A 14,890-nucleotide genomic window follows, 5' to 3' on the forward strand; every position below is an offset into this window, starting at 1 on the left:
CCGATTTCGAATTGGCGGTCGGTTACTAGGCCGTCAATGCGGCAGCCTCCCGACAGCTGCATTATGGCACTACCACCGAGCTGGCAGTGTGTCTGCGGTGGTGGCTCTACAGTGGCATGCTTCGGCTCACAAAGGGAGCCTGAAGCATAATCACCCTGCAGTGCAGTGCCAGGTGCACCTCAGGCACACTGTTGCAATGTACAATGTAGAGCACAGCAAACACAGTGCACCAACAGTGCACAACATGTGCCCCCAGCCAAACTGTCCAATGAGCAAAATCGCCCTGGGAAAATGTTTGGGCCCCTTCCCTACCTTTCCACGGAGCTTTAGGGTCCCCGCCATGAAAAGCTCGGCAGAAAGTCAGGTCCTGATCAGCATGGCGGTGCCAGCATCAGCACTGCCACAATTGATCAAGGTTTTCAGGCCCTTAAAACCTTGCATCAAATATATGCAGGAGGAGCCGCCTCTCAAGGAGTTATTTATGATGTGACCACCATATATGGTGGAAGCATTTGCTCCTATGTTTGGCGATTTGCAGTACTACCAATGGTTGTAATTTGTGACGGTGAGTTATCTGCATAGTATAGTGAGTTTAGGAAATCAATGGTGATGCCTTGGATATGTGGTCATATCCATCTCTAGAAGTTCTAGTAAGTGACTATGTATGAGTACAATGAAGAGTTGTCTTACTCACTTAGGAGAGTTATTGAAAGATGGTCCTAAGAGATTTGGTCCTATGTCCCCCAATTAATCTTCTATAATCTGATTGAGGTTAAAACCTTGACTATCAAATAATCGCTTAGTCAGAAACCTCGGGTTTTCCATAAATGGATGCATTTGGTACCCTAGCTTCTAACATTTGAGAATAGTGAAAAAAAGAACGGACAGTCCAGGGGGTCCTTCCAAGTGTGAGGTCTAGACCCCGTTTCTTCACTATGAGACTTAAAAACATAGATGCATTGTCTATTGTTTAATCCCTTCCCTTTTGCAGCTTCGCCCGAGGACTATGATCTGGAAGTGTGGTGGCCTTTTCCGTCCCAGGCGACTTTCGCTGGTGAACACTATTTCTCAAACTGATGCTTAATAGGGTGTGAAAGATGCTTTTGCATAATTTCACGTTACGTGTTTTGCTCTTAGGCGTGCACGTTCATCGATCTAAAATAACTGTGCTTAACCTTATCACTATTCGTATGTAGACCAAAAACATATATCCATCGAAACACATTGAAAAACACACCTAGTGAGATGCAGGTGCTTTGAGCTACATGTGTAATGTTTCACTTGAGCCTTCCACACTTAATTTGCGCCACAACTGTTTTTGGGGGTCATCATTGACTAATAGATCTGATGGTCACCATTACTTTACTCAAAGCTTTCCAAAACAACGTAATATCCTTTTTTATTAATCAGAGGCCTGCAAATACATTTCACATTCTACTTTTCACTGTTGGCTTTAAAGTGATCTTGAATGCTTTCTAACAGCATAACCAAATATAATATATATAGATGCATTATGTTTGGTTTACGTCGTTATAAACAAAGAGAGAATGCTGCATATGGCCGGAAAACTAGCAATATAATTCAGACTACAAGTTTAATGTTAAATAACTGCGTGATCTTTATAACGCTCCAACTGAAATGTAAAGCGGCAGGCCTAGCTGTCAAGGAGGCCAGTTTAACGCAACATTAAAAAGTTTTGCTTTGGCAGCTGCCCCAGATAGTTGCACAGTAGCACAAGATGCTGACAAGTAAGCGCTTCTTGAATAGAAATCAGCCGTTCATGCAATCTCTAAACAGCTCGGCAGACAGGAGAACGACGGCACTGCTGACACAATGTCACAGTGACAGACAGCGTAAGCCCTAAACGGATACTCAGCGGATATGAAGATGGCAGGGAAGGAACAAAGAAATGGCAAATTCCCTCCAACTTGGACCTAAAAAAAACGGCTTGTAAAGCACACATCGGTTCATTTTGTGAGAATATTAATTTTTAGGTGCAACTGTTAATATTCAAATAGCAAATCATAATCTTGTGATTCAATTTACTATTAAAAATGTTAGAAAGGTGTTTTAAAGTCAACACTGATAGATTTATGTTGGAAGAAACACTTTATTCAACATTTTTAATGAAGCTTGCTGATTTTTGATTACTGTAAACTTCCTCAAACACTAAAATGTAGTGTAATGGTTTTTATTGTTAGAGATACAGAAAAAAAAAAAGAAAAAAAAGCAAAAAGCACCACTCACGGTTATCTGGTCTTGTTAGACTGTGTGAAAGCCACAGATTCAGGACGACCGTAATGGAGCACGAGCCAGATAAAGTTGCCTTCTCAAAGTCCAGGACAAAGAGTCCAGTTGACAGTGGAAGAGGCCGTAAGAAGCAGGGAGCGCATCGCAGATGGTCATCGATTTAGCCCAAAGAGCAGGCCAGGTGATGTAAACAGTCATTGCTGATCCTGGAGGGCATCGCAGAATGCTATTGCTGGAACCTTGTGTTGGCAGTCATCACAGGTTGTCGATGTTGTAGCGCTAAGTGCAGATATCATATTGCTGATCGATGTTGGCAGTCACTGTACCGCAAAGAGTTGGGTTCACATTGCTGGTCTGTGCAGGCAGAAAGATCTTGTTGCAACTGACCTGTTTTCAGTGGCAAAGAGCCCAAAACTTCAGGATTTCTCCTTTGTCTTTAGAGGAGTGCACTCTGACACCAGCCAAGGGTTCAGGACTTCGGGGAGCTCTTCATGGGGATCAGGGACTCAGTCCAGCAAAAGCCAGCAGGGCTCAAGTAGGTCTGGTTGCAGGTCCAGTACAGCAGGTCAGATAGGCAGTTGTAAGGAATCATCTAGAGCTTGTTGTGTCCCTGTAGCTCTGAACAAGAGTTAAGCCAGCTGACCCGTGGAGTCAATCTGCCTGGGATGAAAGGAGCAGGTCCAATCCTCCTTCTCAGAGAGCGGGACAAGTCTCAAGCAGCAGGGCAGTCCTCTAGCAGCAGGGCAGTCCTTCTTCTGTAGTATCATAGGTCTGGAAGTGTACTGCAGAACGGTTCTGAGGGTCCTATTTTTATACCTGGTACCAACTTTGGAGTGGAAGAAATTGCTGGAGTTTTCCCCCTGCAAACAGTTCTGGAATTCCCTGCTGCCATGCCCAGGCTCCACGGAGTTGGGGGTCACAAATGGCTAGTGTGAAGTTCTTTATGTGTTAGCTGGAGCAGCTACTTTGAGATGTAAGTGGGGCTGTCTGTGTACAGCACTACCTTTCCCGTCCTGCCAAGTCGGAGCATCCAGCCAGCATCTAGCCCCTCCTTTGTGTTACTGTCATGAAGGAATACACAAAAACCAACTGACAACATCACCTAGTCGTGTGAATGAGGGTATAGGCTATAAGCACCAAATGGCTAAGATAAGAAAAAGCCAACTTTCTAAAAGTGGCATTTTCAGAATTGAAACCTAACATCTGATTTTACCATTAAGGAGGATTTTAATTTGCAATTATTTAGACACCAAACATGACATCTTCACCTGATCCCAAACCAATGTTATGATTTATTAACCCCTTCGCTGCCAGGCCTTTTCCCCGTCTAGTGCTGAGCCTTTATTTGGCTATTTGGGGTAGTTTGCACTTAGGCCCTCATAACTTTTTGTCCACATAAGCTGTCCATGCCAAATTTGCATCCGTTTTTCCAGCATCCAGGGGATTCTTTAGGTACCCAGAGTTTGTGGGTTCCCCTGGAGACCAAGAAATTAGGGAAAAATGGGAAAAAAGTGCTGCAGAAGAAAGCATGTGTTTTCTTCCTGCAAATGGCATCAACAAAGGGTTTGTGGTGCTAAAATCACCATCTTCACAGCTTTCAGGAACTGGCTGACTTGAATCATAACGCTACATTTGTCAACACAATTTTGGCATCTTACTGAGACATACCACATTTTTACTATTTTTTGGGGCTTTCAGCCTCCATCCAGTTAGTGACAGAAATGGGTGTGAAACCAATGCTAAATCCTGGATAGATAAACATTTCTGAAAAGTAGACAAAATCCTGAATTCGGAAAGGGGTCATTTGTGTAGATCCATCAATGTTTTCCTACTGAAAGAAACAGCTGAAATAAAAAAAAAAAATGAAATTGAGTTGAAAAAAAGCCATTTTTGTCCACATTTTCTTCTATAACTTTTTACAGGTATGGCAGATTTTTGAAAACAATATACTGTTACGTCTGATGGACTCTTCTGGTTGAGTAGAAGATATACAGGGCTTGTAGGGTCATCAAGAACCCTAAGTACCCAGAGCCAATAAATAAGCTGCACCTTGCAATGGCTTATCATTGTATACCGGGTATACAGCAATTAATTTGGTAGAACATAAAGAGTGAAAAATGGGTATTACAGAAACCTTTGTATTTCCAAAATGGGCACAAGATAAAGTGTTGAGAAGCAGTGGTTATTTGCACATCTCTGAGTTCGAGGGTCCACATATTAGCATCTGAATTACAGGGCATTCCTCAAATAGACTTCTTTTTTACACACTGTCCTACATTTGGAAGGAAAAAATGTAGAAAAAGACAATCTTCAATTGTGTGTGCCCCCAAGTTTTCCTATAAAAATGGTACATTACTTGCGTGGGTAGGGCTAGTGCCCGTGACAGGAAACACCCAAAAACACAACATGGACACATCACATTTCTATAGTGAAATCTGACTTGTTTTTTGGAAAGTGCCTAGCTGTGGATTTTGGCCTCTAGCTCAGCTGGCACCTACCAAAACCAGGCAAACCTGTGCATTTTTTAAAACTAGTCACCTAGGGGAACCCAGAATGGGGTAACTTGTGGTGCTGTCACCAGGTTCTGGCACCCAGAATCCTTTGCAAACCTCAAAATGTGTCTAAAAGCACTTTTTCCTCACATTTTGGGAAACCTAGCAAACCTGTGCATTTCTGAAAAATAGAAAGCTAGGGAAATCGAGGATGTAGTGACTTCTTGGGCTCTCACTGGGTTATATTACCCAGAATCCTTTGCAAATCTCAAATGGTGGTTGAAAAATATTTTTTTCTCACATTTCTGTGCTGCACAGTTCTGGAATCTGAGTGAAGCCACAAACTTCCTTCCACCCAGCATTCTCCCAAGTCTCCTGATAGAAATGGTACCTCACTTGTGTGGGTAGACCTAGTGCCCGCGAAAGAAAATGCCTCAAAACACAACATGGCCACATCAAATTTTTACATTGAAAACTGACGTGTTTTTTGGAAAGTGCCTAGCTGTGGATTTGAATGTATGTCGGAACAGCGCATGCTGGAACAACGCATGCCTGAACAACAAGGTCGGAACAACGACCACGTTGTTACCACTAATGCCTTTACCACGAATGCCTCAACAACGATTTTTCGTTGTAAAGGCATTCCTGGTAAAGGCATTAGTGATAGGCATGCATGGTTCCAGCATGCGTCCCCCTTGACCCCCCACCCCCCACCCCTAAAAATTACTGCGACACCCCCTCCCCTAAAACCACGCCAACCCCCACCCTTGCCCCTAAAACTACCCCAACCCCCACCTCGTCCCTAAAATTACCGCAACCCCCACCCTGCCCCTATAACAACCCCAACCCCCACCCCATCCCTGAAACCTAAAGTACCCCAACCCAGACACCTAAAACCTAAAACCACCCGCCCCTAAAACTACCCCGAGCCCCCACCCGCCCCTAATACCTAAACCTCCCAACCCCCCACCCTGCCCCTAAAATTACCCGACCTCCCAACCCACCCCTAAAACCTAAAACCACCCCAACCCCCACCCCTAAAACAACACCAACCCCCATACCTAAAACCTAAAACCACCCCAACACCCGAGCCCCCCACCCCACCCCTAAAACCTAAACCCCTACCAACCCCCCACCCGCCCCTAAAATTACCCGACCCCCAATCCACCACTAAAACCTAAAACCACCCCAACCCCCAGCCCTAAAATTATCACAACCCCTCACCCCACCCCTAAAACCTAAAACCACCCATACACCCACTCCTAAAACCTAAATCACCCCAATCCCCCACCCCTCCCCTAAAAATCTAAACCACCCTGACCCCCCACCCCAAATACTAAAAATACCGACCCCCCAGCCCCTAAAACTAAAAATACCCCTCCCCAAACCTAAACCGCCCGACCCCCACACCTAAAACAAAAAATACCCGACCCCCCCCCACCCTCGCCCCTAAAACTAAAAATACCCCTCTGCTCCTTCCCCTGCCCCTAAACCGCCCGACGCCCCTCCCCTAAAACTAAAACCCCAACCCCCCACCCCCACCCCTAAAACTAAAACCCAAACCCCCACCCTGCCCCTAAAGCTAAAAATACCCCGACCCACCACCCCGCCCCTAAAACTAAAAATACCCTGACTCCCAGCCCCTAAAACAGCTCCACTTACCTGACTCATCGCGTCATCCTCCTCAGCCAACTCCCTTGTTCTGTGCCTTAACCACGCATGTGCGTGGTTCAGCACATGTGTGGTTAAGGCACAAAACAACAAAGTTGTGGTTAACAAAAGCGTTGTTCCGCTTTCGTTGTCCACGACTTTGTTGTTACAGAGTCGTGGTTCAGGGCGTTTCCCGAACATTTTGGCCTCTAGCTCAGCCGGCAACTAGGAAAACCTACCAAACCTGTGCATTTTTTTAAACTAGACATGTAGGGAAACCTAGGATGGGGTAACCTGTGGTGCTCTTACCTGGTTCTTTTACCCAGAATCCTTCTCAAACATCAAAATTTGGCAAAAAAAACATTTTTTTCTCACATTTCAGTGATGGAAAGTTCTGGAACTGGGGAGGAGCCACAAACCTCCTTCCACCCAGCATTCCCCAGGTCTTCTAATAAAAATGGTACCTCACTTGTGTTCTTAGGCATAGTGCCTGCAACAGGAAATGTCCCAAAACACAATGTAAACACATCACATTTTTCCAATTAAAACTGACCTGTTTTTTGCAAAGTGCCAAGCTGAGGATTTTGGTCTCTAGGTCAGCCAGCACCTAGGGAAACCTAGCAAACCTGTGCATTTCTGAAAAATAGACACCTAGGGAAAACGAAGATGGAGTGACTTGTTGGGCTCTCCCTGGGTTATGTTACCCAGAATCCTTTGCTGCAAATCTCAAAAGGTGGTTAAAAAAACATTTTCTTCTGACATTTCGGTGCTGCAAAGTTCTGGAATCTGAGGGAAGCCACAAACTTCCTTCCACCTAGCATTCTCCCACACCTCCCAATAGAAATGGTACCACACATGTGTGGGTAGGCCTGGGCCCGTGACAGGGAAGAGTCCAAAACACAACATGGACCCATCAAAATTAGCTATTACAAAACTGCCTGTTTTTGCAAGGGGGGCACCTGCCTTTTTGGTCCTGGGCTCAGCAGCCATCCTGGCAAACCTACCAAACTCCGATATTTCTGAATACTAGACACCCGAGTGAGTCCAGGGAGGTGTGACTTGTGTGGATCTCCCAGGGTTTTCTTACCCAGAATCCTCAGCAAACCTCAAATTTAGCTAAAAAAATCACATTTTCCTCACTTTTGCGTGTGTGATCATCACACCGCACAAATTTCCTGCCACCCAAGGTTACCCTTGGTCTCCTGATTATAATGACACCTCACTTGCATAGATAGGCCAAGTTCCTGTGAAAGTGAAGGGCCCAAAACGTCAAAATTGAGAGGGTACCAAAGAGGATCCAAAAGGCCAGGTTGAAAAAGAAACGTTTTTAGGCTAACGAGTGGGGCAAAACGTTTATCGGTATAGATGCAACAATTCTGGGTGGTAAGGATTTTGTGGATTCCTGCTGATTCTGGAAGGTTCCATCACAAAAATGTAGGTGAAATGTGTGATTTCAAGCAAAGTTTGAGGTTTGCAGGGCATTCTGGGTAGGAAAATGGTGTGGGGTACATGTGAAGCACACCACCTTGGACTCACCCAGATGTTTAGTTTTCAGATGTGTCTGGTAGATTTTTCTAGATTGCAGCGTCCCAAAGTCCAAAAGTTCAGCCACTCACCATTCCAAGTCAGACAATACTGGGTGTTAGCCAAGCTCTCTTGGCCTAAATGTAAATTAAAAACCCAAAATAATCAAAAGTCCTCTTGCTTGCAATTGGGATAAGATCCTTTAGTTTGCAGGAGGGCTGAAAGACTGTTACCCCCTTCAGCTGGCGTGGAAGGCATAACCATACCCATACTGCATGGCAGTCCCCACCCCTCTAGTTTTGCTTTTTTAATTCCATGGCATCTAGTAGGTTTTCTGATCCCTCCCCCCACTCCCCATTTATTTGGGGTGGGGGTATGACCATAGCACCACCCTCTTTTAAAAAAAATAATCCTTCCCTGATGTCTAGTGGGCTTTTTGTCCCCCGTGGGTGCAAATGGGCCTTAGAAAAATAGGCTGATCTGCCCCCAGGGGGCCAGAATTGGCCTTCAGTAATGTGCCCCAATAGGAGCAACCCTTGCCCATGGGGCCGCCCCTGCAGCCAACAAAAAACACACACACACCGATCCCTGGTGCCTAAGTTGTTTCTGCCCCACTTGAGGGCAGATGAGCATAATAAGAAAAGGCCAATTTGCCCCGAAGGGGGGCAGAAATGGTCAACAGTAATGTTCCCCCATGGGGAACAACTCTTGTCCAAGGGGCCGCCCCCCCCAAACAAAACACACACACAACAATGCCGGTGCCTAAGTGGTTTCTGTCCCCCTTGTGGCAGATGGGCCTAATAGAAATAGGGCCGCTTCCCTTAGGTAAAATAATTTTGAAAAAACTCTGACGTCTACTAGCTTTTGCCCCCGTTGGGGGGAGATTGGCCTAATAGAAGTAGGCCAATCTGCCCCCAAGGTGGGCCGAGATGGCCTAATATGATATGCCCCTCCAGGGTAGCGACTGTTGCCTAAGGGGCTACTCCCTTTATTCATATATTTATAAAAAAATAAAAATAAAAGCTGGTGTCTAGTGGTTTCTACCCCCATTGGGGGCAGATTGGTCTAAAAAAAAATAGGCTGATCTGCCCCTGAAAATGCCCCCCTTGGGGAGCAACCATTGCCCAAGGGGCCGCTCCCCTTCTTTGTTTACTAAAAGTAAGCAAACTCACTGGTGACTAGTGGGCATTCCTGCAGCATGATCGTTATACGATCGTGCTGCAGGAATGCTCAGAGAGACATGAAAGAAAAAGCCTTTTTACTCCTTTCACAGCTCTCTGACCTCCTTCCCCATCACGAGGAGTAATTAATCAGTTTCTCCTTGGGTCGCTTGGGAAGCCATGCTTCCAGTGCGATGGGGACAACCTCTGATGAGGTCAGAGTGCAATCACGTGCTGATGTCATCAGATGTCACTAAGGGTGGGTCGGAGAGGGGTCAGGGTTGGCAGCGGAAGCAATTCCGCTGCCATTTCTGCCCGGGAGGTGTGGGTGGGAGGCCCACCGGAGGAGCACTAGTTCTCCCCCTTAGGCCAGGTGCAGGACGTAACGGTTACGTCCTTGGCACAGCAGCACTGCAGCCAAGGACGTAACTGTTATGTCTATGGCACCCAAGGGTTTAAAGGTAATCCAATATTATCCAGTGGGAGAGGTGTACCTCAAAGTGGTAAAAACAAATGTGAGTCTTTCACTATGAGGACATGAAAAACTTAAAAGTACATGCATAACTTTTTTAAATACAGTTCACCCAGCCCTATGGGCTGTTGGGGGCCTATCCTATGAGTTTTAGACTTGGGGCGAGGTTTATATTGTCAAGGTGAACTGGCAGTTTAAAACTGCACAAAGGCTTCAATGACAGGCCTGATTTGTGTTTTAAACTTCTTTTCAAGTGGGTGGCACAATTAGAAGAATATAATTGACTTGTCTTGGGTATATGTTATACCACTTTACTAGGGACTCATGAGTATATTAAATATGCTAATAAGGTGTAAGCCAATTTTACCATGTTTTAGGGAGTGAGCGCAAGCGCTTTAGCACTAGTTAGCACTGGTAAAGTGCACAGAGTCCTAAGGTCAACAAAACTAATTTAGCAAAATAGGAGGGGGGGCAAGCAAAACATTTGGAGGGAAACCATTCTAAAGCTGCCAGGTCTAGCATGTGTCCTCCACAGCTGAATCGTAGCTGAAAGAGGGGGAACTACCCAACCTCCTGGGAGTTCTCTTCACTAATGTGGAAGAACCAGGCTTCTCTCTGTGCTATAAATTCCTTGAAGAACTCAGGGAACTTGAGTACATGCAGTAAACTTGTACTGTTTAAGGGTGTCAAAGGCTTTCTAGAAGGCCTCTATCCATATCACCTTATTGGGCTGCTTTTCGGAAGTCTGCTTACTCAATTATCCTATAATATCAAACTAAGGACCAGGAATCCCTTCACTTTGATTTTTGTAGGACTCCCAGGCCAGGATAAACTCAATCTTGGTTTAAAGGGCCTGCACTGTGTCGCCTACCAGTAATGTGACCTGGATGCACCCAGATTCCTGGCCTATCTGGCTTTTGCTAACCTTGATAGTCAGGCCTGCGTGTTGCAGGACCTGAAGAATGTTGTGAACTGCTGCTCCTGTGCTGGATGGTTACTGAGGCAGTGATATTGGGAGTCATCCTGTGTCCCTTGTGTGCCTCTAGGTCTGCCCAGAGTCCAACTGAATGTACTTTATTAATAACAAAGTGTCATCCGCAATAGACATCATTCAGAATGACATGTCCTTTTTACACCATGGAAAAATTCAACTGCGTTCCATCATGCAGTTAGGTTGGACAGTACAGGTTCTGAAAAATGGCCACGTTCTGTGGAAATACATTAACAGTAGTGACCTGTTTGCTGCTTTTCATTTACCCAGGGAACAACAGACAATGCCTAAAAGGAAGCGAGTTTCACCATGCTTCAGGTAGAAAAGTTAGAAAAGTTGCCTTTCGCGGTTGCAGACAGTCCATCAACAGTATGGCTCGTACATGGCATTATAAATCTGCCCATTTCCATCTTTCGTTTACGAAATGATTGAAACATCTTGCTGTTGGCAGATATGAGTGGCTAGGAGATAGCTATATTAAAAAGGAGTGGAAGTTGCCCTTTGAATATAAACGTCTGAACAGCAAAACAGAAGTCTTTCTCAGTGGAAGCTAATGTGAGACTACTGTTAGTCATTCTATGATTTAGAAACAAGTGTCCCTTCATGGCCATTGCAATGCGGGAGTCACAAACTTGACCTGTTTTCTGATGGGTACTCTCGTCACTTTGATTCGTCCAGCATTTCATATACTTTTGAATGGAAGTTATGAGGTCCAGAACCAACAGAGCTCTTGCGATTTGAGACCATAAATTGCCTACGCAATTTCAGTCTCTAAGATTGTAACTTGTTGCGGACATGGATAAGAGTAGCAGAAATATGGCATCACATTGATACTACTCATGTAAATTATGACAAGCTGAGCAGACTAAAGGTGCTACTGTTCCGGGAACAAGTTGGGTTAACCTCTGCTAGAGAGATGTATGCTCTGCAGATAGCAAGATCATCAGCTGAGATACAATCCCTATTAAATACCAACTTCCAGTAGCACTTCGGAAAGCTGATATCCAGAATATTCAACACTTCAAGCACACAGGGATTGCGTACTTTTTTAAAGCTGTTGGGTCTGGATTTGTGTCCATCTCCTCAACTGTCTCCAGAGTAACTCCTTCAGTAATCCATTCACTCTTTTCAAGTGTGTTCCGCGTCTTTCCTTTGACTTTGGCATTGATCGGCAGGATATTGCTGCTGCTGTCCCTAACACACAGTGGTTGTGCCTTCCCAGCTAAGCAGAGTAAGGGAGCTACTACCACCATCCCAGCTGTGCCGTGATCACATGGTGCAGTTGTTTGGTCCTCCGTTGGTGGAAGGATTGGAGAATGATTGGTCACTGTCATTCCGATCAGTCTTATGGTGTGTGCAACCAGTCTTTCATTGCACCTGGTACCTCTTCGAACATCTACCTTCGGTTTGCCTTGCTGTGCTGCCAGTGTCTCCTGTGGACCAAGAACTGCTAATGTTGCCAATGAGGGTTCATTCACACTTGTGCACCATGAGACTGAGGCTGATTCGCGAGGCCACTCACGAGCCACCTTTGGTGGACTAGCTAGCTCCTTTAGGCACTTTGGATGGGGCTGCCCCCACGGGTGATCATGAGCTTGAGGCTGCTGCACACTACTGCTAGGTAGATCCATCTGACAATCTGGTCATTGATCTGACATCTGATGATGTGTGTAGGAAAGTACCCACTTTTTGCCATGGTTATCCCCATTTTCTGCCTGATGTCAGTGTGCTTGACTGTGTTCACTGGGATCCTGCTAACCAGGACCCCAGTGATTATGCTCTCACTCCTCTAAATGTTGTCACTGCATACTGGCAACCCAGTATTTCACCTAAAGTTGGCACACTGGTGCCCCCTTGTAAGTCCCTAGAATATAGTACCTTGGGACCCAGGGCACTGGGGTTCCAGGGGATCCCTATGGGCTTCAGCATTTCTTTTGTCACCCATAGGGAGCCCATGCAAAGGCTTCTGCAGGACTGCCGTTGCAGCCTGCGTGAAAAGTTGCATGCACCCTTTCACTGCCATTTACACTGCACCTGATCACTTTTAAGTCACCCCTATAGCAGGCCCTTTAGTCCTGAGGGCAGGGTGCAGAGGACCTGTGTGTGAGTGCACCCCAGAACTAGCATAGGGGCCCCCATGTCTTCCAGGTCCATATTCTCAGACTTTTTGAGTACGGGGACGCAATTTTCTTTGTGTACTGGACATAGGACACTATCTACATAATGGTATCTCTGGACATAGGCATGTTTGGTATCAAACATGTTGGAATCATACCCCAATGCTTTTGTAAGTACTGGTCATATGATTCCATGCACTCTTGGGACTCCTTAGAGGACCTTCAGTGTTGCCATTCCAGCCTTCTGAGGTTTTCCAGGTAGCCCCACCTCGCAAAACTGGACATAGGAAGGGGGAGTGACCACTCCCATCTCCATCACCACCCCAGGGGTGGTGCTCAGAACTCCTCCAGGGGGTCCATGGTTCCTACCATCTTGGATTCCAAGTTGGCAGGGAACTCTGGGAGCATCTGAGTGGCCAGTGCTAGCAGGTGATGTCAGAGCCCTTCCCTGATATGTGCTTACCTGTGTAGATGACCAATTCCCCTTTCAGGGCTATTTAGGGTCTCTCTCTTGGGTGATTCTTCAGATTTGGATTGCAAGACCCCAGCCGGAATCCTCTGCATCCTTTACTTCACCTTCTAATCTAATAAACTGCATCTAGACCCTCTAGGAACTCTACAAACTGCAACAAAGAAGCAAAGACGACTTCTGCAACATTGTATCTTCAGCTCCTGCCAGCAACTGCAACTGTTACACAGTTGTACATTCTCAGAGGAAACCTGCCTTCAGCCTGCACCAGAAGAACAAAGGAATCTCCCTTGGAGTGAAGGAGCAACTTCTCTGCCTCAGCAGGCACCTCTCTGCATCAACAACTGACGGTGTTGGTCCATTCTCCTGACAAACTGTGTGGATCCTGCATCACAGGTGGTGGACTGAAGGGGTCCCAAAAGTCCTGACATCCAACTGTCCAACTTTGGTGGAGATAAGAGCTTGCCTCCCCATGCAAAAAAGTACCCCCGTGCAACATGTGTTTTGCAGTTGCCAAGGCTTGTTCTTATCCTCCCATGAAGTTCTTCATGTACCATGCAGCTCCAGCCCCCAGCACTCCTTCCTGTGATGCACAGCTTCCTGCATGGTTCTCCGGCGGCATGGGACCCTTTATTGTAGTGCTGCATGGGCCTCCTTTTGCACCTTCTTTGTCACCATGCTGTGGGACTCCTGTGTGCTGCCTGGTCTTCTGAGGGCTCTCTGAGTTGCTGAGAGTCCCCTCTGACTCTCCTTCCTGGGTAGAAACCACCAGGTCTCTCCTGGTCCCAGGTATTTTCTGCTAACCTAGAGCTTTGCATGTGCCAAGGCTTGTTGGCGGAATCCACCGACGCAAACCAGACTACAACCATCCATCCAGCGTGCACATCATCTGCACCAACCAGGAACCGGCATCCATCTTCTTGGCTGTAGTACTGACTGTTGTTCTTCACCGATGGTTCTTCTTTTGCACCTTCATCCGGGTTAGCAGGGACTCCTGTTCTCCCTGGACTCTTCTTGGACTTGATCTCCTTCTCCCACAGGTCTTCAGGTCTAGGAATCCACTGTTGGTGTCTTTCAGTCTCTTCTGGTTCTTGCATTATCTTCTTTCTCGTGTTCTTGTGTGTTCTAGAAAAAATACTGTGATTTACTCTTGCTTTCCTAAGCTCTGGTGTGGCGGGGGTTGTATTTCTTACCTTTGGTGTTTTCTGATACTCCCAGCGCCCCTCTAAACACTGCACTTGCCTAGGTGGGAAACCAACATTCACATTCCACTTTCTTAGTTTATGGTTTGTGTCCCCCCAGGCCCATTTCTAACTATTGTGATTTTCACCATTTGCACTGCTTTCTAACTGTTTTTACATCTGTTTCAGCATACTAGTGTATACAATTTGTGTATTACTTACCTCGTGAGGGAGTATAGTCTCTATGGTATTTTTGGCATTTGTGTCACCAAAATAAAGTACCTTTATTTTTGTAACACTGAGTATTTTCTTTCATGTGTGTGAGTACAGAGTGACTAGAGTGGTATTGCATGAGCTTTGCATGTCTCCTAGTTAGGCCTTGGCTGCTCATCCACACTACTCCTAGAGAGCCTAGCTTCTAGGCACTACCTACATTTCACTTATAAGGGATAACTGGACCTGGTATAAGGTGTAAGTACCTTAGTTACCTGCCACAAACTATGCCAGCCTCCTACAATGTGCATTCATTCCTGGATGCCCTTCCTTTCGATGACTTCGAAGACATTCTTCATGAAATTGACTAT

Source organism: Pleurodeles waltl, chromosome 2_1, assembly GCF_031143425.1.
Source record: "Pleurodeles waltl isolate 20211129_DDA chromosome 2_1, aPleWal1.hap1.20221129, whole genome shotgun sequence".
NCBI lineage: Eukaryota > Metazoa > Chordata > Amphibia > Caudata > Salamandridae > Pleurodeles > Pleurodeles waltl.